This window comes from Callithrix jacchus, chromosome 4 (assembly GCF_049354715.1).
Source record: "Callithrix jacchus isolate 240 chromosome 4, calJac240_pri, whole genome shotgun sequence".
Taxonomy (NCBI): Eukaryota; Metazoa; Chordata; class Mammalia; order Primates; family Cebidae; genus Callithrix; species Callithrix jacchus.
The window spans coordinates 149,688,902-149,714,773 of record NC_133505.1 but is presented as its reverse complement, the minus strand read 5'-3'; the positions used below and the strand labels follow the sequence as shown (position 1 = coordinate 149,714,773).

At 39.5% G+C, this 25,872-nt stretch overlaps 1 protein-coding gene across 12 annotated transcripts in view; it reads left to right on the top strand.

Moving 5' to 3' along the window:
- Window positions 1-25,872, top strand: part of HIVEP2 (HIVEP zinc finger 2) — a 193,722-nt gene that overhangs the window by 43,236 nt on the left and 124,614 nt on the right. For 3 of the 12 annotated variants that reach the window (XM_054254480.2, XM_078370200.1, XM_035296884.3), the window contains exon 2: window positions 491-565. The exons of 6 other annotated variants lie outside the window; for them this stretch is intronic. The gene's annotated coding sequence lies outside the window, so the exon portion shown is untranslated. Of the gene's footprint in view, window positions 1-490; window positions 566-16,835; window positions 17,032-25,872 lie in introns of those variants that run through there. 3 more of the 12 variants (XM_078370205.1, XM_054254479.2, XM_078370201.1) reach the window with 3 other exon arrangements.

The following is a 25,872-nucleotide window of genomic DNA, read 5'->3' as shown; positions in this document are numbered from 1 at the left end:
GATGTTAACCATGATCACCTGGTTATGGTTTTTCCACTGCAAAGTTACTGCTTTTCTCTTTCTATGTTCTATTTTTGGAAGTCAGCCCACATTTAAGGGGAGAAGAATTAAGCTTTACCTTTGAAGGGAGGAAATATCTATGTATTTTATTGATTGATCGATTGATTGACTTTGGTGTGAACTCATGGATATTTGTTCTATTATTTGGGTTATAATCTAGTGTCATCACTATTTTATTGCTCATAAACTATTTTCTAATTCTTAAGATTTCACTTTGCAGAGCACTCTAGCACTAATATTCTACGTAGCTTAGTGCATCATCTTATCCACCTGTTCTGCCTCTCCCTCCTCTGCATGTTTGTACTCTCATTTTTCAAACTGCTAGATTCAGTTTTGCTGTTCTGGTTAAGATGAAGGTCATCTTCATAGTCAAGTTGTAATGCATGCACTGTGGGAGGAGAAGTCATAATACAAAACTTCTTGTCAGCAGATTGGCGAATTTACCTGAGGCATTGAGGCTCAAGATTATGAGAATGTGTGACTAGGACCAGAAGCGTATTTCCAGGTAGGAAATCAAAAATATTTTATTTAACTCCTTTGCATTTTATTTTGTAGAAGTCAAATTACTGATTTCACAGGAGATACAAAATCTGAAAGAAGGGGCAGCGTAGACATTGAGATTGTGCTAGGAAATCACTTAGTTTTTCTTTCATTCGATTATTTTATTTGGTTTCCGAACAACAGGGTAATAGCTAAGCTTTGAAACAAGATCTGAGAGGAACTTGCAGAAGCATATCCACGTTTGCAAAAGTGTTCTAGATATGATTTTGATTCTTAAAACCTGTTTGAAAAACAATCAGAATAAGAATAACCTTTAGGTTTATCATATCAGAGAAAATAGGTACTGGTTATGGGATGTTTATGTGTTTCACAGCATATTTATTAGCTGTGGATTGATTTGTTCTTTGCGTTTCTCATAAACTCCCCTAGATGTGATAAGATCACAAACCCTCTCTGTTAGAAAGGGCGGGGTGGGGAAAACTCACACATCATGAATGCACCCAAGTTTTGGCATATTGATTTACAAACACAAGAATTCATTTGCTAGCAGCTCCCGTGTGGTAATTTTACAAGGAGTAAGTTAAAAAAATATACGTAGAGTTCATGCAGAACACGAAGATGAGCAACTGAAAATCTGAAATACAAGTGGAGTTAATATTATGCAGTGATTATTACCTCTGCTGTTAGAAGTACAAAAGCACTGTGATCCTTCCATCTAAACTACAGAGGTTTCAGCTCCATGGCAACATGAAGAACCTATTTTGTCAGAGGGTGTGTATACACAACTACATTCAAAGCACGGGGCTGGGAGTGAGTTTGGTGGGGGGGAACCCAACCCTCCCAGACTTGCCCACACATTTTTATGTGTGTATTGTAATAAGGTCTTTGTGCAAGGAGGACTGATAGAGATTCACATCAGCTGCACTCTGGTCTTTTATGTGATCCAGCCGCCATCACCCACCTCTCTTCCCTCTCCAGAAAGGAAGCCAGAAGAGGCAATTAAAGAACGCGACTGCAAAAAAAATTGCTCTTCTCCCTCTCTCTTCTTGGAATGTCAACATAGTTACTGCTTTTGTGTGTGTCTCAGGGGACACTTGCCTGCTTCTTTCCATAGTCTTCTTCTAGGGAGAGCTGTTTAATTGTAGCTTTCATGTAGAGTAGGGGCTGGCGAGAGCTGTAGTCAGCTTTCTCCTCTGTGCAAGGAGTACTTTTGGTAGGTCATCTGATGTCCTGCCTTGTACTTAAGTACCGTGTGGCCTGGGGTGGCGAGGTGGCGTGGAGCGATTGGTGAAGTGGGTACTCCTGCCTGCTGTTTCTCAGCCTCTTGCTCAACTCTCAAACGTCAAGTTTCTTCTCTCACTGTGCTTTGCAGCCATACTCATCTTTGTCAATTCCACCAGTCCTTTGCTTAGTATCTTCATTCAGAAATGACAGTATCACCACTTGACTATTTATATGCCCATGTTCCTGTCCTGCATCTTAGAAATGAGAGCACAATCTGAAAAATGTTTATTTTTGCTCTGTTCTACTTTAGCTGATCCAGGAGATAAATGGAATATTCTGCTGTATCCTGGTTATCTCTATTAAGGTTTAGACCATTTTTATTCCACATAAAACTTGAGGTCGAGTATCCGTGATTATCTCCACTAGCTTCAGAGACTAGGGATCCAGGAAATAGCCTATTCAATACACATCTTCACTCCTTTTCCTTTCACCCTTGAACTTAACCGCTGCCCAGGATCAGAGATGGCTGCAGTGGTGGTAGGAGGAGATTATTGATGAGAGGCCTGGGAGAGGAGGATGCTATGTTCCCGCAGACACACAACAGCTAAATGTTGTTTTCAGCCTTACACTTTGAGCTGCACTCTCGTAGAATTTACAAAGATAAATGATCTAGTCCTGCCTCATTGTTTCCGCCTGGACAATTCTCTTGGGATTTGCTTTTAAAAATAAATTATTTGCAACTAAGATTATATGTACACATACAATTGGTTTCATTTACTAATTCACTTGTTCAAGTATTGTTGACTATTGTGTGCGGGCCTGAGCATGCAATAAAGAGCGGAGATGTGTCCCCGAGGAGCTAATGGTCTAGAAGTGAAGGCTGCAGACTGTAAAAACTGCAATACATTATGAAAGGGGCTGTGAGAGAAGGAAGCACAAAGCTTAGCTGTGACATGAAAGCAATGCAGCAGCTTTACTTGAGAGGTTTGACAGAGGGCTAAATGCTTGAGCTACCACTTGCAGGATGGGTGGTAATTTGCCTGGTAGACAGCACGGGAAAGGGCATTCCAGGAAGATAAAGCCTTGGCATAAAAGGACCCAGAGACATGGAAATAGCGAGGTGCATTTGTGAGCGGTAAATCTTCACATGGCAGGATTACAGGGTGGGAGGAGGGGGAGGAGTAGAGTCACAAGGGAAGGATCTGGAGAGTTTGGCCACGACCAGGTCAAGGAGGGCATGCCATGCTGCTATGTTTGAACTCTGTCCTGTAGGTAAGGGGAGGGACATACTCAGATTTGCATTTTACAAAGACATCTCAGGCAGCATCACAAAAATGATACAGGCGAAAGCAAGCCTGCATTTGGGGGATGTGGTATACAGACAATTACAGTAACATTCAAGAGAAAAAAAATGAAAACCTGAATTAATGCTGCAGTATAGTGAGCACAGGATGGACTGTCAAGCTTGGCACAGTACTTAGAGGCTTGGTCAGTGTGAAGGGTGAGGGAAATTGAAGGCGATTCCCAAACTGCAGCTTGAGTGACAAGGTGGGTGGTGATGATGTCGCCCAGGATGAGGAAGATGAGCAGGCCTTTGAGAAAAGCAGTGACCTACATTTCAATTTTTCAGTTTTATTTATTTGTTTATTTATTTACTGAGATAAGAGTTTCACTCCGTTGCCCAGGCTGCAGTGCAGTGGCACGATCTCACTGAAACCTCAACCTCCCGATTTCAAGTGATTCTTCTGGCTCTGCCTCCTGAGTAGCTGGGACCACAGGCATGCACTATCAGGCCTGGCTAATTTTCATACTTTTAGTAGAGATGGGGTTTTGCCATGTTGGTCAGGCTCGTCTCGAACTTCTGGCCTCCACCCGCCTCAGCCTCTCAAACTGTTGGGATTACAGGCATGAGCCACTGTGCCCAGCCTGTGTGACCTACATTTTAGATTTGTTGTATCTGTGGTCATGTGTGGTCTGTGGAAAGATCCTTGGCTTTGGGATAAGAAAGACCTGAGTTTCAATTTTACTTCTTCAATTTATCACCCATGCATTCTTAGGTAAATTACTTAACCTCTGGGATCCTTGATTTCCTGGTCTGTAAAGTAGGGGTAATAATTACTAATGTGCAGGCTGTTTGTGATAGGTAAAGCTCCTGACTCAAAGCCCTTTCCAAATAAAGGGGAGATTGTTGTCACTGCAATGTCTGTAGGTAGATATCAAGACCTGGAGCCCAGGGAAGAGGCCGAAAATGCAGACTTCAGAGTCAAGAGCATAAACTAGAATAAAATTGGTGAGGCTGAGGTGCCATGGTCGTTCACTCATCCAGAGTCATTTGTTGAGAACAGGTGTGTACTAAGCTCTGTATAGGAACTAGGGAAGCCAAGATAGACAAGGATTGGTCCCTGGCCTCAGGATGTTAGCATCTATAGCGTGAGACGGAGAAGGAAGTCAAGAATGTTTTGAATAAGAAGTGGTTCAAGGATGAATCAATATAACCAGATTTTAAAATTGTGTAATATAATATATATAAAGAAAAGGATGTAGACAGTTTGATGGATTTTCACCATTTGAACATTATCAGCATTCTAAGAGCACATGTCTTAATGTTAGAACCCAAGGAGAACTACTGTTTTAACTTTTAACACCATATCTATTATTTTGCCTGCTTTTATACTTTCTATATATGGAATCATATGCTCTGCTTTGTGTGTGTGTGTCTTACTTATTTCATTCCATGGTATGTCAGTTAGATTTGTTCATGATGTTGCATGTAACAATCGTGCATTCTCATTACTGTATTGAATTCCATCCTATGAATGTACCGTAATCTGTTTATTCTATAATTGATGAATTTGGATTACTTTTGGCTTTGGCTCTTACAAGTAGTGCCTCTATGAATATTATGGTACATCTCTGCAGGTGCAGCCCTAGGGGTGGAGTCGCTAGATCATGGGGCTTCCATGAATTCTACTTCAGCAGTTATTACTGCATGCATTTTTAAAGCAGGTATGCCAGTTTGTGCCCCTTCCAACATCCATGAGGGTCCTAACTGTCTTTGCCCTGCTGTAGTATTTCCATCTTTTGCATTTTGAGCATTTTGATGGCTATATAGTGGTGTACCCTTGTAGTTTTCATTTTTGTTTCTCTGGTGGTTAAGAAAGTTGAGCCCCCTTTCCTTTGTTTTTTGGCTGTTGGATATTCTCTTTTTATAAAATGGCTGCTGAACTATTTTTCCACCTTTCTATTTGGCTTCTCTATTTTCAGCATCAATCTTAAAACAATGGGAATTATTATTGAGGGCCTATCAGGAACTATATTCGAGGAGTTAGAGAAAAGAACAATATAATCATACTTTGTACCTCAAGAAAGCTTGGCTGTGTGTAGGAGGAGTGAGATGGTAGAATAAGAATCAGGACCCAGAGAGCATTTCTGAATCAATGTGAATCTGTTTATATATGCTGACCAAGTAGAGCCATTGGAGAGGGAAAGGTAGATGATATAAAGGAAGGATGATAATTGGGCAGAATCCTTGAGCAGCTAGAGTGCTCTATGCTGGAGAAAGGACTGATGGGGCAAAAGGAGGTATGCTACTAAGTTTATGGGTAGAAACTGTGCATCAAGGATAATTTTCTTTGAAAAATTCATTGTTTTTTTTTTCTTTTTTTGTGAAGTAGAAGGCAAGTTTATCTGGAAAAACTGGGTAATATTGACAAAAATAGGGAACACTTGGAATTGTCTCTGGAGGAAATGGCAGAGAGTGCTGAGCAGAGCACCCCAGAATGAGAAGGCCAATGTTCAGAGGGCTCTGCAGAAGTAGCTCAGCCTGTGAAATTGGTGCTTCTTCTCAGCCCCTCTAGATTATATGGGGACAGAAAAAGCAGTGAACTAAACTGAGTGTTTTTTAGGATGGGTATGAAGGGCAAGCTGTCAGATGAGTTGGGATGCTGGCGAGACAAAGGGCAAAGTGGTTCATAGTGGGATTCAGAGGCAATAGTGAAAGAAACCTGGAGCAGGAGGAGGAGGAAGATGGTGAACTACTGGAATTGAGGAACTGGGTGTCTCCATAAGGTTGAACAACAAACATTAAGTGTGAAGGTTAGGAAGGAGGGTGATGTGACAAGATTGACTATAGTATCCTCTCTTAGTGACCTGCATATAGTAATCTGAATTTCCTGTCAGGTTTTATGGACAGCAATCAAACGTTTAAGGAAGTGACATCTCAAAAAAGGTCACATTCTAAGTGTTAGCTTTTCTCTTGCATTGTTAGTAACTAAATACTTTCTATTAGATGAAAACTTCTGATAAAGTTTTATTTGAGCACTTTTCTCAAACATTGGCCATTAGTTGGTTCAATAAGGTAGTTTTTAATAATGAGGGTTAATTGAGGGATCCAGATGGTCAGGTTTCACATGAAAATGAAATACCCAAAATAAAATCTGTTGCTTTGGTAAACTCAAATGAAGCAGGTTGGGTATATTTCTTAAGCCATTATCTTTGGAGGCCTGGTTTGATTCACTCTCTATTCTCTAGTTGTGTTTCCTGGCTGCCACACATTGAAATAAATGATAAAGTGTGGTATAATCTTTGATTTAAATTTAGTACATAAAATGTCCCATATTGTGTGACACTCTCAGCTAAAGTCTAGAGTGAAGTTTATGTTTTCATAAAACTAGCACAAACACACTACCAGATGAAAAAGCGCTTCCATGGAAGAACCACTTACAGGAATCAGCAGACTGAAAATCGTATGATTTATCCCAGTATGTAGAGAATTCACCTTGGCAACTTGCTGAAAAATGTAGATTTGGGACCCCAGCCTTGGAGATAATGATGTGGATTGTCCATAGACTTAACTTTGAGGGACCTACTGTTAAGCGTGTAGCTTTGGAAGATTGCTATGCTTACCAGCCTACATCATTTGACCAGGAAACAAAGCAAATAACAAAAGAAACTACAAAAGAAAAAAGATGAGAAAATAAGATGAAAGCAAGAAAAGAGACAAGCATTGAAGTCCCGAAAAAAAATTTCTATCAGATTTTTATTGTTTTTTATTTAAAAAACTTTCAGTGGATGCTAGATAGAATCACAACTGTAAGATTACAAACAAAAAGCAATGTTAAGTGTACGAGACTGCACAGAAAACATATCAAAAGATACTGTTTCAAGAAGAGGTAAACTGGCTGTAAATTTAAACGTCAAGTGTTAAAATTAAAATATAGCTTTAAGTTTTATTTTTCCAACAACTTTTAAAATTGTAATGTGATGGATGTGCTACTTGTGATATTTTTGGTCATGGGCAGGACAATTAAATTGGATTACTTAATTTTTCTCCTGAATACCAATTTGTGCCAGTGAATTATCAAGGCGACTTTCAATCTCCAAGGTGATTTGCTACTGCTCCTAGGGTCGTCGTGAGATGAATTAAGATCTGAGGATGGCGTCTAGCATATTATCAGTGGGGACAGTGTAGTAGAGTGGCTCTGAACACTCGCTGTAGATGCCAGAGACCCTGAGTTCAAATGACTGTTCTGCCACTAACTAGCTCTGTACCCTTGGCCAAGTTAACTTGCTTTAGCTTCCTCATCTGTAAAATAAAAAACAGCATTAGGCCTACCTACAGAATTGTTTTCCAGAAATAAAGTAGTGAACATAAAGCACTTGGAGCAGTGCGAGACACACTGGACACTCAATAAATGCGTTCTTGAAATGTAATTCTGTTGTCATGTTCACTGTTAAAAGTACCTTAAAGTTCTATAAATTATTATGTAAAATAGAGACATAATTTTATAAGGTTACAGTTGTCTTGAGCTTTATTCAGTTTAATTCATGGAACATCTACTCCTAAGTGCCAGAAGGTACTCCATGCTATAAAATAATGGGTAAGATATGGCCCTCGTGCCTTTGAACACTCAAGCTTTGGGAAGTTATTCTGTTGACTGATTTTCTTGGGTAGGTATTGTGCTGTGTTAGGAAATAATGTTGACATTAATTAAAACTGTATTTTGCAACACAAGTAAAAGATAGTACCTGAAAGACAGAAGGGGATGCCATCCTTTGATATATTACAGAGTATAGCGGATTACACGAGAAAGATGCTGATATTTTTCCAGAGCTGGACTTAATACAATGGATGAAACACAGAGAGGATAGCATAAAACCCAGCTATTAAAATGATGACTTCTACTATTTATTGATTATACGACTATTAGCAGTTGACTTAACTTGTGCCTCAGTTTCATCATCTGAGAAACAGGTACATAGCTACCTTGCTGAGTTGTTAGGATGATTAAGTGAGCGAATGATTGTGAAGATGCTTTATGAACTATAAGATTTTATGCATCTGTGTGGTTTTATCATGATTTATATAAAACAGGGCTTGTGGATTTCTGAAGAGCCATGGCTCAGAAATGAATCCTTAGAATATATTTTAAATAGTGTTACAGAGTACTTTATCATTCTCTGTGGAATTACCTGTAAACCAATAACGGATGGATAACATGCCGCAGAGATTAGGCTTCTGTCCCCATGAAAAATGCGGGTGAAACAGGTTAGAGAGGTTACACAACTGACCTTAGGGCAGAGTTAACAAGTTGTAGAATAGAACTGGATAGAATAGAGGGTTGTTCCCACTGCTCTACATTGCCATTTCTATGGCTATTTCTCGTTTGAGAGAAAGGAGTACAGGCTTTGAAGTGAGACCTGAACTAAAGTCCCTGCTCTGTCACTTGCTAGTTGTGATTTGGATAAGATAGTAAACCTTTGTAAATTTCAGTTCCCTCATCTGCAAAGGGGAGTCAGATCCCTTGCCTGGCAAAATTGTGATCACCGGAAATGGTATCTGTGAAGTACCTACTTGATAATTAGCTGTTACATGATTTTTCTTGTGATTATATATTATCAAAATTTTCAAGGCAAATTGAATTGCACACTTAATGAATTAGAACTACTAGTACAACCGATAAGAGCCATAGTTTTACTCTGGGGTTTCTTTGTGCTAGGCACCACTCCAAAAGTATTATACATATGATGACCTCTCTCTAAACAATCCGACCATGTAGGTATCACTGTTACTCCCACTGAGGCCTAGGGAATGTATCCACTTTGCCCAAGGTCACCTAACATGTTTGTGGTGGAAAAGGTTTACAAACCTGGGTGTTTGTGACTCCAGGTCCCACTTTCCTTGTTACTGGGTTGTTCCAGTTCCTGCCTGGCCAATATAGGGCTGTGGAATAGAGAATGAAAGGACTAATTGTTTCATGAGAATGGTTTCTTGAGTACGGTATTTGCTTTTGGAATTTTCACCTTTCCCATATACATTATTGGAAGGGGCTTGCACCCATCTTTCTTTCATGTAACTTTTGAGTGTGTTACAAAGCCTGGCCAAGCTCCACTTTCCTTTTTGGTACGAAGGAATGATTATACTTCTAAGAGATTTAGCGAGCATTTAAGGGGGATGATAACTGTAGAGCTGGGTCCTGGAAGTCATTTCCATCTGTAATTTCGACTCCCCATTCCCTTCTTTAGTAGCAGGCTTAGACTGAAGACAGAGCCTTGGGAAAATGCCTGCTGTCTGTTTACATTTTACACCAATAGAATACTGTGTTATTCAGTATTGCCTTCTGTTAAGCCATTGATGTTATATCACAGGGTATATGATTGATCTTTTTGAAAGGTCATTAAAATGTTTGCTCACATGTCTTCTCGTTTACGAATGGACTTTGTTTCATGAAGATAGGTCAGTCACATCTGTCTTGTCATTGATTTGCATCCTGTGTCTGGACACATGTACTTAGAACACAGTCCCTTTAAGAACCACTAGCCATCAGCAAAAATAACCTAGAGCAGCTCAGGTTACTGCCAGGCTCCAAAGACTCTTGGGGGGTCAGGTTGCTTATTTCTCTGGCACCTCAGCTGGGATGTAGGAAGAGCTCTCTCCATGCCAGCAGAGGGTATGTGTGGATTTGTGCACATGAGTCCCTACTTTTAGCCAGGTGCCCTTAGCCACTAGTTCTTTTGGACTTGCCCCATCTACGGTGGACACGTTCTTAGTTGGGCCACTTGAATAGTTTTAAATCTCTTGTGACCCTGTTCCTGGACCCGTGTGCAAGAGCCTGTCTTTCCTATCACCCTTGGGTTTCATACTATTTCTTTAAAAAGATAAAAATGTAAAAGATATCAAAACCCATCAACACAGAGAATCATCTCCTATCCCCAGAGTGAAAGTGTGGTAGGCAGCTCAGTGAGGCCAGGTCAGGCGAGGGCACACCTTTTCCTCTGGAACCCCTGTGCTCTCATGTGTCTGTCTCGGCTAGCCTTTCTTCTAGGGAATGTTTTACCGGCTGAATATAGCTAAGGGATCAAAGAATAAATGGGGCATAAACAGGGCCTAAGGCTCTATACAGATAAACAAACAAACAGAATGAACTCCTTAATGAAGTCCAGTTTTTCGATTGTGAAGCAACAGATATTGTGAGATGCATTACAGTGTTTGAGAGAGGACAAAGAACCAGCAAGAACTTAGACCATTGGGGGCCGTGTCTCAGCGATGTTGCCCAATTAGCTGAATTGCAGCATAATAGAGGTTTTTTTTTTTTGAAACTGAGTCTCTCTCTGTTGCCCAGGTTGGAGTGCAGTGGTGTGATCTGGGCTCACTGCCAACCTCCATCTCCCAGATTCAAGCAATTCTCCTCCCTCAGTCTTCTGAGTAGCTGGGATTACAGGTGTGTGCCACCATGCCCAGCTAATTTTTGTATTTTTAGTAGAGACGGGGTTTCACCATGTTGGCCAGGATGGTCTCGATCTCTTGACCTTGTGATCTGCCTGCCTCGGCCTCCCAAAGTGTTGGGATTACAGGTGTGAGCCACCGCGCCCGTCCCTGATAATAGAGTTTTAATAGCTAGGTTGTATCTGTGAGTGACTAAAAGTCTCTACACAGAAGGAGGTTGAGGCCCAGGGAGGTTGGGTGACTCATTTCAAGTTACTCAGCTGGCTGGTAGTAGATCTAGATACACAGCCCGGTGCACAGATCATTCATCTCTATCACCCTACAAAGACACAGTCAAGAGTTGAGATCTCTCCAAACTCCAATTTCCTTATCCATAAATGGTGATTGTACTACCTGGCATACCCACTCTGTAAGGATCTGCTAAGTGAGTGTGGGTGAGAATACTTTTTAAAATTATTGAATTATGTATTAATATTAATCAATATTAAATTATATGTAAACATACATCTGTAACATGAGATAGATGTACAGTGTAATGGCTAGTGTTTTGCTAAAATTCTTAATGTGGGATCACATGAACACAATCTGGATTCTTCTTTGGAAGTGGGGAACAGTGGGAAATTCCCTGAGTACAAGAACAGGAGCTCTAGACTTCGAGTTATTAACCTGATGGTTATACCTACTGATGCCATTATTACTTTACTTTTCTGCAAAATGAAAATAATAAAATCCTCAGCCTATCTGGGAGTTGGCCTGAACAGAACTTTAAGCATATCAGTGAAAGTACTTTGTGAACTGAAAAACGAACAACAAAAGTGAGCTATTATTACCAAATACTTTTGAAGACCGCAGACCCTGTCCATACAGCACAGGTATAATTAAGGAGACAGGTCATATATACAAAAGCGTATTTTAACATTCTACCTTGATGTCAGATAAAGACTGTACACCACAGGTAATGACTGTTATTACAGTTTACAAATGGAAGTGTAATCATCCTTACAATTATTTTTAAATTGATCTTTCCCTATAGACATTTATCCACATTGTCAAGACAGATACATGGTGTTTTTCATACTTATGGGACATTACTTTTTGTAGTAACATACAAGTAATATACAAGGTAGAAAGCTAAGTGTTATTTGTATTGCTTTCTCAGTTACACTATTTGCGCTAACATTTATATGTCTGATCTATCGCATTAGATTATTAGTACTATATTTAGTAGTTGCTGTTAGTATTACTGTTATTTGACAAATTGGAGGCAAGGTGATTTTTCCAAACCTCATAGAATGTTAATGGCAGATCTGGGATTTGAAGCGGGCTTTTTCGATCCAGATCCTGTGCACTTGCCAATCTAATCTGTCTCTCTGTTGTGCTGAGGGTTCCATTCCGTGGCCTGTATTCTTCATTTGTTTCTCTGACTGGTAACAATCCATTCGACACGTGTACAAGGAAATGAAACAAGATTATTTCTACCTTCAATGAATTTAGAATGTTGGAGTGCAAAGCAAGTGCACGAATATGTAAATAAGTACACGCAATAAAAGCTGAACTGAGTTAACATTGCAAAGATACACAGTTTTGGAGAAGCTTATTTGAGAAATATTTTCTATGGAACCTCTGTTACCTGATCTTCTCAGACTTTCAGGGCTAAATTTCTTAAATAGATGGGTTGTTTTCCTGATGTAGAGCCCCTTCTACTAGTGTTAGAGTTAATTTGCAAAGAGAGTGAAAAATACAGGCATGTAGGTCTGATTTCTTTAACGGAACAGGCAGTGTTGGATTAACAAAAATGAAGACATAGACCCTGATTAACACTGGCCTGGAATCCTTGTAAACAAGCCGATTCTGGGGAAAGGGAAATGATAGACACTTAAAGGGGGCTCCATTGATGTCAGGGCTAATTTGGTCTGTGCTGTCCAGTGCCATAGTCACTCAGTCTCATGAAGTATCTAAATTTATATTAATTAAAATAGAAAAATCAGTTTCTCAGTTTTCTCAGTTATACTAGCCACATTTGAAGTGTCAAGAGCCATTTATGACCAGCAGATACAGTATTAGACAGTATAGATATGTAGATACCTGTCTAATGCACAGCACCAAAATTGGTCATTTTGATGTCTGATATACGTATATATAATTGCACAATAGAAATCACTAAAACATAATAATAGCTGCCATTTATTAAGCATCTTCTCAATAGGTGCAAGCTATTGTAGTGGACACACAGTATGCTATTCCATTTGCCATAACACCATTTTGCAGATTGGGAACCTAAGGTTCAGATGGGTTATGTAATTGGCTAAGATATGACAGGACTGTTGTTGAACTCAGTTTTCTTTGATTTTTAAAGAGAATTACTTTGCCATGCTTTCTTTTTATCTAGTCTAGCTAGACCACATCGGGAGTTTTGTTTGTTTGCTTTTTTTGAGACAGGACCTTGCTCTGTTGCTCAGGCTGGAGTGTAGTGGTGCCATCACAACTCACTATAATCTCCAATTCCTTAAGTCATCTTACTGCTTTAGCCTCCCAAGTTGCTAGAGCTACAGGTGCGTAGCCCTTGCTAATTTCTTTTTAGAGACAAGGTTTTCCTTTGTTGCCAAGGCTGGTCTCCATCTCCTGAACTCAAGAGATCTTCCTGCCTCAGTATCCCAAAACGCTGGAATTACAGATGTGAGCCACCATGCCTGGCCGCATCAGGAGTTTAAAATGTCAATTCAGTGTCCTGTGGTTCAGTCCACTTTAGTTCAACAAAAGTGCCAGGTAGTCTGCTTGAGAGCTGGAGATGCAGTAATCACAACACAGTCTCTGACCTTAAGGAGCTCAAAATCAAACAGAAAGTTCAAATATGGTAATGAAAAATTATGATAGTGTAGGGTGATTTCTGACAGGACTTTGTATGATACAGCTAGGAGCCATTGAAGGGTTTTGATGGAATGAGTACTATAGTCAGAGTTATGTTTTCTACAACTCACTATTGGCCATGTTTGAGGGAAGCGGGAGAACTGTGGGTAGTTATTATTATATTTCCCTGAGAGAAGCACTGTGCTGAAGGGTAAAACTAAGGTCATGGCAGTGGAATTAGAAGACAGACAAGAAAGAGAGGTAACTTGGTAAAATTGTCATGGCTTGGTGATTAGATGTGGGAGCTGAGGTTTAAGGAGGTGTTAAGGATGACTCTCTTGAGTACACCCTGAGTTCTTTGAATGTTTCCCCTCATCAAAGGAGATCAGGCATGAGGGAAAGGTTGAATGTGTGTGTGTGTGTGTGTGTGTGTGTGTGCGTGAGCGTGTGTGCACATACTCTTGTAGGTGCATTGCTGGGTGGGAAAAAATGAAGATAATGACGTCACTGAGCATAAGCCCATGAAATATTTAAGAAGCAATCTTATTTACTAAATGAAAAATGTCACTATTAAACAATGAGAAAATCTAAAGATTTAATTAAAAAAAATAAATAAAATGGAATCCATGCCTGGGCACAGTGGCTCAAATTGATAAACCAGCATTTTGGGAGACCAGGGTGGGAGGATTGCTGGATCCCAAGAGTTTGAAATCAGCCCTGGCAATGTAGAGAGATCCCATCTTAACATGGCATGCGCCTGTAGTCCCAGCTACTTGGGAGGCTGAGGTGGGAGGATTGTTTAAGCCTGGGAGATGGAGGCTGCAGTGAGTTGTGGTCACACCACTGCACTGCAGCCTGGGCAACAGAGTGAGACCCTGTCTCAAAAAGAACAAAACAAAACAGGATCCATCATGATACTGAGACTAAAGGAGAGAACTAACCTTGCAGTCTAAATGGGATGTATCTGTCTTTGACTGGGCATAGGATAGTGAACTAGGGATGCATTTTCCCATTTTTTGAATATAGTTAAAACATGTAAATTGATTTATTGTCATGGTATGTAACTAGTGACCTAGGGATGAATTTAAATATTGTTTCTAGAGAGACTAATTTGAAAAAGCATTTTGTTTTTGCTACATCGCCCTTTTGCTATATCCTTTCTTCCCCCAGTTCTTTCCAGATGATTAAATAACTGTTCCTAAATTTAGTGACCAGGTGATTGCCTTGTTTGAGATTTCAAAAAGATAAAAGCACTTACTCTCTGAAATGTATTTTGACATTTTTAAATTTTAAGCAGTGGTTTGTTTAACCTCTTCATTGCAGGAGACAATGCAGGAAATGATTTCACAGATTTAAATAACTATAACGATAGCACAGTTTCTAATCTAGGGTAAGGAAATTTCATTTTCTCTTAACAAAAAACAATTGTTCTGCCGATAGTAAATTTAACAGGCTTAGAATCACTAAAAGTAGGAGTGCTGATGGAAATAACCTCTTAGGGGATTCAATAGTGATCTCTGGATTGTTAGTTAAAATGTCAATGCAATTTGAAATAGTGTCTCCTTTGGATATTGGTATTGTTTGAAAGTATCTGAGGATTTTCAGTTCAGACTTGATCAGCATAGACCACCATGACTGAAAGCTGTCAGATATTTGCAGCAGGGTGAAACGTGATCATTTCAGGGTTGGCTGATTTTGAGCTATCTTATGGTAAAATTAGTGAAGCATTTTTGGTTTCTGAGTTAATATTAAGTATTAATACATTCTTTCTTATTTGACAAATAGGAATATGAGTCATCTTATTTTTTAGGTTTTTTTCTGTTCATTTTCAAAAAAATGCATAATGAAACCTTATGAAATAAAACAGTTTTTAAATTTCATTTTTTATTTCACATTTTATGTCAGGAATTAATGGCCGAATGTTAATTGGGAACTTTGCAATATTTGTGAGTGGGGTGATGGAGGTACACGTGTACTTCCTCAAAATTGCTTTAGCAATGATCAACTAGAGGGCACCAGCGAACATTTCCATTTAGGTTCTTTAAACTAGGCCACATACTGTTGACACATATGCACAGGAGAGAAACGTGAATGCTTTTGTAAAATCTTAGTACTAAAAATATGTTGCACCTGTATTTATAGCAGTGTTATCATACTTGAGGAAGGTGATGCAGAACCTACCAGGACAGGAAGAGAAATGTCATCTTCTTAACCACTTGTTCACTGGAGAACTACCCTCTACAATAAAGCCGTAAGCGTGTTCTTCAAAAGTTAGAGCAGTGTGGTTAACAGGTTTTTGCCATTTGTGTGGGCAAGATAGTTAATAGCATTAAGCACCGAGATATGTTCTATCACAGATAAATTTCTATGGCTAATAATTAACTGGGTAACAATGGAAACCTGCCCAAATAAGGAAAGGATCTGTAATAAGACTAACAAATAGTGTGTTGCAAGTTGGAAGTGTTCAAGTTCTGAGGCAGAATTTTGGGTTCTGTCATAGCCGGTTGTCTTCATTGTTCATTGTGTCAGCACATTTGCTTAAGGCAAACTGGGAAGGGAACATTTTTAGATATTCAAATATAAACATGTGCAAAAATCCAGCATTTTCTGATATGAAAGTTCTGTGAACGACCTGCTGTGTAGGGAAGCTATGCATATGTTTGAGTGGGAGGAAAAGAGAACAGATGATTTGAGAACTATTAAAATTGTTACACATGTAAAAAGTTATTTTTCTCCTCATAAAATTAAAGAAAAAAGAATATTAGTCTTAGTTAACATCTTACTTGTCATTTGCTCAATTCAAATATTTGTACATAAGATTTTATTTATTGATTCATTCATTCACTCACTCATTTGTCAAACAACAGTGACACCTATTTTGTATAAGATATTTAGTAGGTGTATGTAATACATGTGGTAATTATTTCTCTAGGTGATCAAACCAATTCATCAAAAAGATAACTGCAAATACAGTGGGCAAAATGTCATCAGTTTTTTCGGTGAAATTTGTCATTAAGCTTTATTCTACTTAAAAGCGTGTTTTATAAAGATATAGATGCAGAGAGCAATTTGTGTCGTTTTCCGAAAGTTTATTTGGAAAGTAGCTAAGGCTATATTTCTTTGGACTGATTAAATATTACCACTTGGTGACTAGGAGTTAAAAACGAGAAATCATTGTATGAGGGGGAAAGTGGATAAAACAGAAGACTGTGTGGCATTTTATAAGATAGTTGGTGGTGCTGTTTAGGGCTTACAAAATTGTGTTAAAATTTACCAAACAGCTTGTTATTGTGGAGCTTATTTAAAACAGCTTTTTGTGGTTATGTCTGTTGAGGAAGCTTAAACTTCATCTCTCTCCAGCTACTTAACTGCAGCACGTTGACTTCAGGTCTCTTGTAAGAAAGTCTAAATGTAGGCTGTTGAATAATCCCTTTGAGGGCCCTGTAACTATTTTTATGCCTGGATATGCGTCATCAGTGGGTATTTTCTCTGGTGACTCGCTTCCATCAGGTCTCCTACCATACATTCTATCAGTGAGTGACTTATGATTGATGGGAACCACGGCTTGTTGTTTAGCTTTATCTGTGACCTCAGCGAATGGACAACAGGAATTTCCAGGCTGTTAAATTCCCTGAATGCTTGAAGACAGGGACTCACGGTGTTGCTCAAGGCAGGTAGCAGAGTGATATTATTCACCAGCGATGATGGGGGAGGGACAGAGAAGAAAGAGGAGGGAGAAGGAGGGGAAGGGAGGGGGAATTCCTTTTGTGAACAGCGGCAATTCTGGCTCAGTTTGTTTCTTAGCCCTCCTCCCTGGCTGTGTGTGGGGAAAGGTGCATTTCCTGGACCTAAGGAAGCAGACAGTCAGAACATTGCCATAGGCTGCACAGAGTAACTCCATGGTGTGCACAGGAGAAGGCACTGGATTTTCTTCAGTTAGCTAAGATTTTGTTTTCCAAATCAGTTAGATTAGTCCATGGACTATCACAATCCTGTGTAAAAACAGAGGTTTTGAATTTAAAGGTGTGCCAGCATTCCTAGTGACATGTAGGAATTTAGTGTTGTTTTTCATCTCAACATACTTGGGTATTTATCTGGAGGTGATTTTTAAAGTTAACCTGCACCTCTTATCAGCATGCTTTGGGGAGCAGAGTGGTGCATTTGGTATGTGTGTGAAAATGCATTATAACTGAATGCACAAATGTGTTTTTCCATTGTCTTGCTTTTCCCTGCCTCTTTCTTACACACATGTGAATAAGGTTCCTGAACTGGATGCAGTGAGATTTAGTCACCAGCCTTTTAGCAGCTACGTTTGCTTTTGGATAAGGGTGTCTATCTCCCAAACTTTTTTCCTAGTCTGTCTTCCTAACTCCTCTGTTTCCTTCTCTTCCTCTTCTTCCTCTTCCTGTCTATATCCTTCCCTTATGCTACTTCATTTGCAAAAGTAATTCTGACCATGTGTTGCGTTAAGCAGACAAAGTTTTTTTCTGAGAGGGTGTAGTTTAGGTGTGAATGAAACAACACTGGTTTGTCCATGTTTGTTTAGTCTACCTTTTCAGCGATTACTATTTTTTTAATGACAATTAGACAAAATTAAACGCTCCGTTAAGTATAGTAGGGTTACATCATTCACACATCTAGGCAAAATTGGTTTTGTGACCTTTTAAGGCTTTTTTTTTTTTAAAGACATTTACTGATTTTTGGCTTACCAAGTTTTATTCATTTTTTGTTTCCAGAACAAAGGCATATTCCCTTAATGTAAGAGATTACCAAGTCTACTTGTCTCTGTAATTAATTTCTTATTGGTTTGCCTCCTAAAAACCAAATTATGAGATACATCCCAGAATCCAGTACCCTCAAGCAGCTATTGTGTGTAGGATAGAAAAGCCCTAGTGAAAAAAAAAGATTTTTAAATTTCTGTCTGCTTTACAATTCTGTTAAGTGGGCATGAACATTCAAAATTATTTTTATAGCCTCATTTCAAATCAGCTATCCTAATGGCAAAAATGTTTCACCCATCAAGTCATATTGTTTCAATTTTAGACATTTAAAATTCAAGGGATTGAAGAAGAAAGAAAAATGACTGACACTATGAACATCACCTACAAAGAAAACCTTCCTTTTGAAAATTTGCTTCTTGAATAAGCAGGATGATTCATGACAAGAAATTTATAATTTGAAATTTGCAAAAGCTTAAACTCAGAGCTCTGTGAGTTTTGAGTCATTAGTAGTTGAATGAATTAAGCCTTCATGATGTATCTAATTAGAAAGGAATTATTAAAATATTGGTGAGATCCATTGTTTATGTCGATTTAATTGTACTTTCCCTGAGATGGCACTGCAGAGTAGCTTTACTTTCAATAAGCATCACAGTATGAAAAAAATATATTTGAGGGTTAGTTCAGATGTTACTGTTCTTTGCCTTATATTGTAAGGAATGTTTTTAGAAGTTGTAAAATTCTTCTCCCTTTCTTTAAAATGTATGTGTGCTTTTATGTGGAGGAGTGTGAGGGCAGAGGTAAACATGTAGGAGGTTATGTATTCTTCATTAAAAATATATTTCACTAAAGATTATAGTTTGTGTGGGAAGGAAATAGCTGCTTGTCTGTTGATTGCATTGTGCTTATTCCATATAAGAACTATTTGAATTTAGTCAGGGTAACCTCATTTTGATAATCTGATGACTGCTTCTGATTGGAGAAGAGAATATAATTTCAAGGCTGAGTGCTGATGGGCAACAATAATTGTTCTCTTTTTGGCAGAGCTTAGCATGGAATCTGCTTTGGTATTTTTATAACTACATATGCAAATCTTTTCTCCCAAAACTCCCCCCACCCCTTTCTCTCTCCATGTGCAGAGCTTTTTGTAATATTCAGGACTGTGAGATTCAAAGGAGTGATATCTAATGATATCTGTGTACGATAATGTGTAAACCTAAGTTAGAGCCAAATCTTGGCTTGAAGTGAAGTCTTTTTGCTAAAGTAGATCCTGTACTCAGAGCAGATTTTACTGTATACTTGGTTTCTATGGAGACACTTTGATTACTTATGGATGATCAGACTATTTGAATGTAGTATGGGTGATTAGTTTATCAACTTTGGTCGGTGCAGCTGATAGAGTTTCCTGGTTAATATGTGGCCCTTTCACTAAGCTTCCTGTTATGTCGCAGAGTTTAGGAGAGTGAAGCTAACACCAAAAACCAGTCTAAAACATTGAGGTAATGTGACACTTAATTTTACCTTCTTAAAGGTACATTGTGCCAGCATTGTGTAAACGATAAAGAAAAACTCTCAAAATTAGGAAGATACCTAATTGACAGTGTCAGAACAATGGGATGATCCATTGCTAAAGTTCATCCTGGGAGGATATATATGATTGTTTCTTGTCCTCCACTACTCTCCCTCCCTACTCCCACCTTTCTTTTCTCTTTTTTATAGAGACAGGGTCTTACTTTGTTACCCAGGCTGGAGTGCAGTGGCATGATCATAGCTCACCCTTGACTTCCTGAGCTCAAGTGATCCTCCTGCCCCAGCCTCCTGAGTAGCTAGAACTGCAGGTGCTCACCACCACTCCCAGCTATTTATTTATTTAGTGGAGATGGGATCTTGCTATGTTGGCCAGGCTGATCTCAAACTGACTTCAAGTGATCCTCCCACCTTGGCCTCCCAAAGTGCTGGCTACAGGCATAAGCCACTGTACCCTGCCTCTTCCACTTCTTTTTTATGTAATCAGTGAGTCAACGGTATTGATGACTGTTTAGTTTTAGGAATTATTTCTTAATGATTATACAAGCTTTAAGATGTTTCATACTTCACTGTAGTCATTTTACAGGTGAGAAATATGAGGCCTAATAAACGGACAGGCTTTATACTCAAAATTACACATTGTGTTGACAGTGGCTTAAGGATAATCTCTGCTCACTGGAGCTTGTCTGCTGGGGCTTAGGAGCTGAAAGACTCTGACCTCATATGTATGATGTCAGGGGTCAGTGTGGTGACTCTGTGTAGAGTCCTCCTGCAGCCCTGATAATGGTAACAAACTCTGATAATTAGTTAGGGCAGTGTTTACAACTTTGACTGTGTTATCTTAATCTTCCTGTGACAGAGGTTGGCAGTGGCTTTCAGTAACTGATGTGTAGATCCGCCATGAGGCACTCAGATTTCTATAACAAGATGTCATCATTTGAATCAGCAGGACTAGCAGCTCATGTTGAGTGGTGGCTTTTAGGAAGGACTGTCATAGTGCATGAGGCTGGGAACTCAGCGACAGACAGATCTCTAGGGAGGCATAGTACATAGAGATAAATGCATTTTAGTGGAAGTATTTTATTCCTACTCTTTTTACTTGGAAGAAGATATATTTTCTATGAGAGAAGGAGATCTGTGAGGTCTAACTATCCCGACAGCTGAAAGCAGGACCTCAGAGACCATGTTTTCAAATACAGATGACAGAACTCAGGTCCAAGAATTCTTATTAAAGGCATTCTTCTAATGACACTAAAGTTAGATGACACTATCTGATTGTCTCAGAACTAAAGGATGCACAGGAATGTACTCTAATAACATGTCTAGGGCCATTCTTACAGTGTCTCAAAACTGATTGCTCTAGTTGTCTAGGTGCATTTTTCTTGGAATTACTTCACTCGCTACAGAATTTTTCTTAAAAAATTGCCTTTCCAAACTTTTAGACTTTTTACTGGACATTTAAAAATTATTGACATGATGATTGATAGATATTTAAATAACTAATTTCCCACAAGTTCCTCATTTTCCATAAAATTACAGCCTGACTCCTGTGTGAACTGGGTAAGGCTATATCCAAAATTATTTCCTTCTGTTATTTAGGTTAGTTTTTTTATGAGTGAAGAGGAATTCATAAGGCCTCATGGCATAGTCCAATAAAGAATTTATTTCCCTCCTGAGGGAACAAGCTTAAGAAAGTCCAGAAATATATAATAAGACCATGAAAAAGGATCTGTGCATTTTAACCATAAAGCATAAGATAAAAACTTCTTCCCTTAAGAAACTTGAGTCTCATATGGGAAAAGAAAGTGACGTCTCATGCTTGATCCAAACTGAGTGCTAGCGATGTCAAAGATGCCTTACTTGAACCCAGTGGTTCAAGGAATGGAAATCCCCATAGTAGAGGCAGAACTGCTGGGGAGAAGACATATTTTATTTTATATCACTGTTCTGTTGAGATAGGGCTGTGAGGAACCTGCAGTTGTGATTTTGGCCTCAAATTGTGCCGGGGCATTGACAGATGGAAGGACTCTAGGAAGAACCCAGCTGTAGGCTGAACTTTACCTGGGGACTTGATCGAAGAGAGCCTGGGCCACACAGGCCAAATGGGCAGGTTTGGGCTAGGGTCTCAGAGGTGTAGGGCCACTTTCCCTGTTTGTAATGAAGTGCTGAAGCAAACCTTTCTCGGATGAGGAAGACTGTCTGAAAGAGAGGACACCAAATGCCCTTAAAGGTATAAAGCTCTCAGGCCTCAGAGAACCTGGACGTTTAAAGGCAAGCAGCAGTGATCCCTGAAAAGAGAGGCTTCTTTGTCATCAATGTAGGACACATTGGTGACTGGGTCTGGTGGCAAAGGCTTGCCTGTCAGTCCCACTTGAGGCTCAGCTGTCTCCACTGGGAGGGTCCGATTCCTCTCTGACCTTTGTTCTTTCTCATTGGAGTCAATATTTTGGTGTGGCTTCATTCTTTGGGGTAGGGTGTAGGTTGTGGGGTTGTTGGCAGGAGGATTGAATTTGGGTCCTAGTGAGGGTGAATGTCTGAAATGTCTTGACATTCTACTGTGTTTGCTGGTGGGAACTGTTCTCTGCTGGAGAGACAGCAAAGAGAGAATCTGAGAGCTGAGTTTAGAATCCTGGGAAATATTTCTGCTTTGGAGACAGAATGGAAAATATAATCTAATAAAGATGACTAAGAGAAGTAGTGAGGGGGTAGTGGAAGCCAAGAAAAGTACCATTATAGGGGGGATGAATTATAGAGTTTCCAAATTATCAATTTCATTCACTGAAATCGGTATTTCATATGCCAGGTTCTGTGCTAGTCCCTGTAGATACAATATGAACAAGACATAGTCTTGGTCCTCAAAGAATTTATTGGAAGTCAGCAATCATAGCCCAGGTGGCACTATTGAGTGACTTGCTGGGATTGCCCTTTAAACCAGGGAAACGGAACATAGCCTGTGGGTGAGCCATGTTTGGAGAGGGGTATGGGAGGGTCAGAAGGAGGCTGGAAGGCTGCCTGGAGAAGAGACTGTGGAAGCCTGTGAAGGGTGTTAATGAAGTATCTGACTGTGTGATCTGCAGCTGCTCAGACAGCTGAAGTCAGATGGCCTGGGATGGTTGAGAATCAGGGACCCAAAGTCAACGTGAGAGCAAAGAGCCACTCTAGCAGCTGTGAAGAAGTGAAAACCTATGAGAGAAAAGGGGGTCTTGCATTAGCAAGTGGGGATTTGAGTCTGAGGTAGAGAAGGAGCAGGTCAAGAGGATAACGGGGTTGAATTTGCAGTGCCAGTGGAGGGCTCAAGAAGTTGGAGGATGAAGTTTATTCTAACAGGTACTCAGAGAACTATCATCTCTTATTTATTATTGACCCTGTGCTCAACATTCAACATCCATATTCTTCCCATCCATGTTCTTCTTCAAAAGCTCCTGACTCAAATTACTCTGTGTTCAGTTCCTTATTCCACTGCAAGGCTCATCTTCTTAAAACATCATATTTAATAGGTTACTGTGAAGATCTAAAAGCTTCGCTGACTACCCATTGCCTACAGTATAAAGGGTATGCCCTTCCATAAAGTGAGAAATCTCCATTTTCTCAGGTCTTCATAATTTACCAATGACTCTTGCACACATAGTCTCATTGAGTTCTTACAAAAGCCATATGATAGTGAGGATATATGTTTCACTTTTTCTAAGTTTATAAATAACATAACAGAGGAGCAGACATGTTAAATTACATGTCCAGGGCCACACAGTTCATGAGTGGCAGAGCCAGAAATAGATATCCGGTCTTTTGAGTTCAAGTCCAAGGGCCATTGCCCCACACCATGGCCTCACCTTGGAGCCTCATCTCCATTCTAACCCTAGGATTTCTGTAATTTGGATGATGAGGCAAGGTGCCTTCAGTCCCAGCAGGATTGCAGAGGCCTCTCAGTGTCCCTACAGTCCCTTTTTATCACCACTCAGAAGTTGTGATCTGGGGCTGTCAACTGAGACACATTTTCTGGCTGGTTTTCCCTTAGATTGGGAAAAGCCTGTCTCCTGCCAGGACATCTGGGGAGGCACAGAAAACACTCTGTACTTCCTGATGTCATCTTCAGTGCCTGCTTGTCTCATATGGAACTTGGAGAGGGTTGCCACTGACTTTGCATGAGGTTCTGGATGGCTTTTGACCGCTGCCGGCACCATCCCTTCCTGCTTCAGCTGCTCTCACCAGTAAGGCGAGAAACAGGCTTTGAATTCATAAATTCACACCCAGAGAGACTCTAAGTCTGAATACTTGTCTCAAAATGTATTCTCAGTTGTTATCGTAATGGATGTATAAATTTGTTGCCACTTAGATGTGAATCCTTTTGGAAAATTATGTATACAGAAGGGTGTAGAGCTGTGCTTTGAAATACATATTGAAATAGGGAACATTTGTCAGCAATGCAGTGATTAATGAGTCTGTGTTAATGTGATTTTAGAGTACACTCTGTTTCCATCATTTTCTCATTGTACGGAAGCCAATGTCATGTGGATTTTGACAGAGTTTTTGGAGACAATTTACTGCATCAGAAGTTTAAATGATATCAGAAATATGCCTGACAGTTGTCAAGAATATCAAGATTGCTTCTACTATAAAAATTGATCATGGAAATACGTTCATGAGGATTAGTTAAATAATATATTGGAAGAGCCTGCTTCACCTTTTGGGCTCCATGTTAAGACACACACAGTAATCCCGGTACCTCTTTGGAAATTTTGCCTTTGCATTCTTTTAGTTGCATTTCCATGATTAAGGAATGCATCTTTCTAATCACAGAAGCTAACGAATAGTTGAAATACTTTTACAAGCCCATGTTATAACCCTCATTGTTTTCCACTCTCTTGTACAAGTGTATTTCTTTTGGGGACAATAGTGTAGTCTCAGGAGGCTAAGATCTTGGGAGATCTCCTAACTTTTCTAGTGCCTTTCACATGTTGGAATTAAAAGGTCAGTCAGTTGAGGAATATGAACGGCTCAACTGCCACACTCTTGATTTTTTTTTTCTCTTTACTTTCTCTAATTTAACCAAACATATATAATTATATACAATACATTGGAATGAGATACAGTTTGGACTTTGGTAGTAAAACGTTTTAGGGCGGCAACAAGCTGTGTAAATCCTAAGTGGTGTTGAATGGAAATGTTCTGGAAAAGGCATTTCAATTCTGAACTATGATGTTACATTATTGACTTTCTAGGGAATTAAATAAAAATTTGTCATGTGGTATTCATTAGAAATACTGATTTATATTGTGGCCATATTTTCTTCACTTGGTCTTAGTCACTTAGCTGGTCACCTAATAAAACTTGAATAACTAAAGAGGGCATTCTTGATTAAAACTAAACATATACATACTTCATGAGCTTGTTAGTGCACATGTCGGACTACACAGTAAAGATAGCTAAGAAGACTAGTTTATATTTTGTTCAAAGCATTGGCAATGATAAAAGTGATAATATATGATAATAAAGAAAAGGACAAAAAATATAAAGTTAATACTTCTGTAGAAACTGTTACACCTTTTTACTATTTATTTATTATTTATTTTGAGACAGGGTATTGCTCTTCTGCACCGGCTGGAGTGCAGTGGTGCCATCTCAGCTTACTGCAATCTCAACTTCCTGGACTCAAGTGATCCGTTCACCTCAGCCTCCTAAGTAGCTGAGATTACAGGCCCACGCCATCATGCTCAACAAAGTTTTGAATTTTTTGGGGTGTGTGTGAAGATAGGATTTGGCCATGTTGCCCAGGCTGGTCTTAGACTCTTGGGTTCAAGTGACCCACCTGCCTCAATCTCCCAAAGTGCTGGGGTTACAGGTGTGAGCCACCACTCCTGACCTATGCCTTCTGTATAAATACAGGCATTGTGCAACACAGAATAGAATTTTTCAAAAGTGCTTAGCCCTTTTGCATTTCATCACTTGATTTTCTCCCGTCCTGTTGAATGATTCTTGGGATCGGCGGCACTCACTGGGAATCATTCTAACTTTTGCTGGCCTTGCACATTCTTTATGGCTTATTCCTCTTCATTCTTGCTGTCTACTAATGCAGGCTCTCATTCCTGCACCTGTCTACTATGGAAGCTTCTATCTCGAATTGATCTCATACACTGCTATCAGATTAATTTTACAGTGACTCTCTTTCAGCACCCTTCTTTCCTGCTCAGAGTTCTTCAGAGGGTCTTTATTGTCCACGAGATGAAAGGTAGCTTAGAGCAACACAAATAGCACAGGAAGTGGAATCCAGAG